General features: G+C 53.8%; 1 non-coding gene across 1 annotated transcript in view; it reads left to right on the forward strand.

The window, feature by feature from the left end:
* Positions 1-3,923: 3,923 nt before the first annotated feature.
* The window catches only part of LOC124728879, a 1,909-nt gene continuing 832 nt past the window's right edge, over positions 3,924-5,000 (forward strand). The window contains exon 1 of the ribosomal RNA XR_007007458.1: positions 3,924-5,000. This exon is cut by the window's right edge and continues 832 nt beyond it. This is a non-coding gene — a ribosomal RNA (small subunit ribosomal RNA).

The following is a 5,000-nucleotide window of genomic DNA, read 5'->3' on the forward strand; positions in this document are numbered from 1 at the left end:
TACAACGGTGCACCCAACATCACAATAGTACCTCCTGTCACAGCGCACAAACAATGACATGAGTCAAAGACACAGGTCTGACACAAGCATAGAATTGGAGCGCCGCCTCTAATAAGCCAAAGGTGCATCCTGACGTGACAAATCTCATCATGTCACAAGCATTCACTTACTATAATCACTATCAACGAACCTGCCGCCCCGCCCCCCCCCCCCCCCCCACACCTTTCCTTACAACAACGTGTAACCTAACCTAACCCATGTTGTACCTTAACCTAACCCATGTTGTACCTTAACCTAACCCATGTTGTGCCTTAACCTAACCCATGTTGTGCCTTAACCTAACCCATGTTGTCCCCTAACCTAACCCAAGTTGTCCCCTAACCTAACCCATGTTGTCCCTTAACCTAACCCATGTTGTGCCTTAACCTAACCCATGTTGTGCCTTAACCTAACCCATGTTGTCCCCTAACCTAACCCATGTTGTCCCCTAACCTAACCCATGTTGTGCCTTAACCTAACCCATGTTGTCCCCTAACCTAACCCATGTTGTGCCTTAACCTAACCCATGTTGTCCCCTAACCTAACCCATGTTGTCCCCTAACCTAACCCATGTTGTCCCCTAACCTAACCCATGTTGTGCCTTAACCTAACCCATGTTGTGCCTTAACCTAACCCATGTTGTCCCCTAACCTAACCCAAGTTGTCCCCTAACCTAACCCATGTTGTCCCCTAACCTAACCCATGTTGTGCCTTAACCTAACCCATGTTGTGCCTTAACCTAACCCATGTTGTGCCTTAACCTAACCCATGTTGTCCCCTAACCTAACCCATGTTGTCCCCTAACCTAACCCATGTTGTGCCTTAACCTAACCCATGTTGTCCCCTAACCTAACCCATGTTGTGCCTTAACCTAACCCATGTTGTCCCCTAACCTAACCCATGTTGTCCCCTAACCTAACCCATGTTGTCCCCTAACCTAACCCATGTTGTGCCTTAACCTAACCCATGTTGTGCCTTAACCTAACCCATGTTGTCCCCTAACCTAACCCATGTTGTCCCCTAACCTAACCCATGTTGTCCCCTAACCTAACCCATGTTGTCCCCTAACCTAACCCATGTTGTCCCCTAACCTAACCCATGTTGTCCCCTAACCTAACCCATGTTGTCCCCTAACCTAACCCATGTTGTCCCCTAACCTAACCCATGTTGTCCCCTAACCTAACCCATGTTGTCCCCTAACCTAACCCATGTTGTGCCCTAACCTAACCCATGTTGTGCCCTAACCTAACCCATGTTGTGCCCTAACCTAACCCATGTTGTGCCTTAACCTAACCCATGTTGTCCCCTAACCTAACCCATGTTGTCCCCTAACCTAACCCATGTTGTCCCCTAACCTAACCCATGTTGTCCCCTAACCTAACCCATGTTGTCCCCTAACCTAACCCATGTTGTGCCTTAACCTAACCCATGTTGTCCCCTAACCTAACCCATGTTGTCCCCTAACCTAACCCATGTTGTCCCCTAACCTAACCCATGTTGTCCCCTAACCTAACCCATGTTGTCCCCTAACCTAACCCATGTTGTCCCCTAACCTAACCCATGTTGTCCCCTAACCTAACCCATGTTGTCCCCTAACCTAACCCATGTTGTGCCCTAACCTAACCCATGTTGTCCCCTAACCTAACCCATGTTGTGCCTTAACCTAACCCATGTTGTGCCTTAACCTAACCCATGTTGTCCCCTAACCTAACCCATGTTGTCCCCTAACCTAACCCATGTTGTGCCTTAACCTAACCCATGTTGTGCCGTAACCTAACCCATGTTGTGCCTTAACCTAACCCATGTTGTGCCTTAACCTAACCCATGTTGTGCCTTAACCTAACCCATGTTGTGCCTTAACCTAACCCATGTTGTGCCTTAACCTAACCCACGTTGTCCCCTAACGTAACCCACGTTGTCCCCTAACGTAACCCACGTTGTCCCCTAACGTAACCCACGTTGTCCCCTAACGTAACCCACGTTGTCCCCTAACGTAACCCACGTTGTCCCCTAACGTAACCCACGTTGTCCCCTAACGTAACCCACGTTGTCGCCTATCGTAACCCACGTTGTCGCCTAAACCTGCTCTGTAATTGTTATACGACTCGTTCAATTAGTGTAGTGTTGCCCACCCGCAACCCTCGCAATATAGTTCGCTACTCGCACTGCCCGCTCCCCTGTGTATCGCTTCATGTTAAACACCTTGCAAGTCTTGCTGACTTTCCACATGCTCCTGCTGTACACTGTAATGTGGATGGCAGCAGGGCGTACATGCCGCCCCCCCCCCCCCCCCACCTCTCCCCACGTCCCCACCTTGCCCCCTGCCTTCGCAAGGTGGTTGGTGACAAGTTTGCATGTTCAATGCCCTTCGCATGCGACGTACGCAGGCTACGTTGTGGTGCGGCCTGTGTCAACTGTCCGCTGATGTCGTACGCGTGAACCACAATCTGTACTGCACATTCGTCCTTATGTACTGAATGATACATCGTGGCACATGTGTGACCGTACAACGACTGCGCCCAAAAACGGCGGACCATACAGTGCAAATATTGTGCACGCAGCTACGTGTCGTCTCCCTATGAGAGCTGGATTGCAGTGTGGTACGCCATAGAGACGTGTGGGAGGAACGGACGCCGTGGATGGCGATCAGCATGAGCTGTCTGTTGATGTATTCGGACCTAGTCGTCTCTCCTCACACACCGTGATGGCATGGTGCAGCGCGTTCCATATCTGCGACATGCTACAGAAGCCGGTTGACAGTCGTTCGAGCAATGGACATCGCATACGTACGGGGGCCACCTTCCACGTATTGTCTAGGCGTGCACATTTTGTTGCGTGTATGTGGGCAGACGTAGTGTGGCGTGACACCTGACACAGGCATGCAATAATGGTTGAAGTTGCAAATGGCGATGGACGCCTACGTTTTCTGGTGAAGTTACGCAAATGAAGAAATGGTAACCCGTTGTGGTGCGGTTGTTCTCGCTAGGGGTGAATCGGTGATGGCGACGATAGGTTGAGGTACTAACCGGTTGTTCCAGCGATACCCACCATGCCGACGAAACTGAACGGCATCTGGGTGTGAAGCGATACGCGGCGGTGGCTGGGTGGGACCGTCCCCGGCCGGTGAGGGGGCGCCTCCCGGCGTGCTGGCCGCGCGGTGCGTGGGCGCACGCGCTACAGCCGGCTGGTGGGGGCGGCCAGTGGCAGGCGCGCCGGCCGACGGACGCGGCAGGCGTCGCAGCTGCGCGCCGGCGCACCCTGCGCGCGGCGCCGTGCGGCCAAAGTAGGTCCTCGCGGGCCCGGTGCGAAGCGCGGTGGACATCTGCAGTGTGCTGGTCCGATTGAGGACTGTGTGCGTTGAGGATGCGCCGCCGCCCGGCGCTCGGCGCCGCGACGCCGTCTGCTGCTCGGTCGCCCCAGCGGTTCTCGCTGGTGGTTTGTATCGCAGCTGTGCGGATGTGTTGGCGTGTGCGCTGTGCTGGGAGAGTTCGCTTCGGCACCCAAGTGGGGCTTTTGTCCTTCTGTGGCGCTGGCGTTGGAGCTGCCGGTCACCGTAGGTGGCGCGTGTTGTCTCCCGCCGGCAATGCCACGACAGCACGCTCCCGGGCCTCTGTCGGCAGCGGCAAGCTCAGTTGGGAGCACGGGTGGTCGCACCGAAAGCGTCTACTCGCCTAACTCCGGGCGATTGCGCCTCTCTCGAACCCGACCAAGTACTTGGGACGGCGCTGCGCGCCGCCGGGACCTGAGAGGGTTTCGAGGTGTATTGTGCAGGGGAGCTCAGCCTCCTCCTGTTTGCAGAATGATTGAGCGGACGCTTGCGTGTTCGCGCGGGCCCCCGGGACACACTCCCGGGCGGCCGGCTGCTCAGCTCTAGTTGACGCAGCTCCCTGGTTGATCCTGCCAGTAGTCATATGCTTGTCTCAAAGATTAAGCCATGCATGTCTCAGTACAAGCCGCATTAAGGTGAAACCGCGAATGGCTCATTAAATCAGTTATGGTTCCTTAGATCGTACCCACGTTACTTGGATAACTGTGGTAATTCTAGAGCTAATACATGCAAACAGAGTCCCGACCAGAGATGGAAGGGACGCTTTTATTAGATCAAAACCAATCGGTCGGCTCGTCCGGTCCGTTTGCCTTGGTGACTCTGAATAACTTTGGGCTGATCGCACGGTCCTCGTACCGGCGACGCATCTTTCAAATGTCTGCCTTATCAACTGTCGATGGTAGGTTCTGCGCCTACCATGGTTGTAACGGGTAACGGGGAATCAGGGTTCGATTCCGGAGAGGGAGCCTGAGAAACGGCTACCACATCCAAGGAAGGCAGCAGGCGCGCAAATTACCCACTCCCGGCACGGGGAGGTAGTGACGAAAAATAACGATACGGGACTCATCCGAGGCCCCGTAATCGGAATGAGTACACTTTAAATCCTTTAACGAGTATCTATTGGAGGGCAAGTCTGGTGCCAGCAGCCGCGGTAATTCCAGCTCCAATAGCGTATATTAAAGTTGTTGCGGTTAAAAAGCTCGTAGTTGGATTTGTGTCCCACGCTGTTGGTTCACCGCCCGTCGGTGTTTAACTGGCATGTATCGTGGGACGTCCTGCCGGTGGGGCGAGCCGAAGGCGTGCGACCGCCCCGTGCGTGCTCGTGCGTCCCGAGGCGGACCCCGTTGAAATCCTACCAGGGTGCTCTTTATTGAGTGTCTCGGTGGGCCGGCACGTTTACTTTGAACAAATTAGAGTGCTTAAAGCAGGCAAGCCCGCCTGAATACTGTGTGCATGGAATAATGGAATAGGACCTCGGTTCTATTTTGTTGGTTTTCGGAACCCGAGGTAATGATTAATAGGGACAGGCGGGGGCATTCGTATTGCGACGTTAGAGGTGAAATTCTTGGATCGTCGCAAGACGAACAGAAGCGAAAGCATTTGCCAAGTATGTTTTCATTAATCAAGAACGAAA

The sequence above is a fragment of the Schistocerca piceifrons genome, unplaced genomic scaffold (assembly GCF_021461385.2).
Source record: "Schistocerca piceifrons isolate TAMUIC-IGC-003096 unplaced genomic scaffold, iqSchPice1.1 HiC_scaffold_1175, whole genome shotgun sequence".
Lineage (NCBI taxonomy): Eukaryota > Metazoa > Arthropoda > Insecta > Orthoptera > Acrididae > Schistocerca > Schistocerca piceifrons.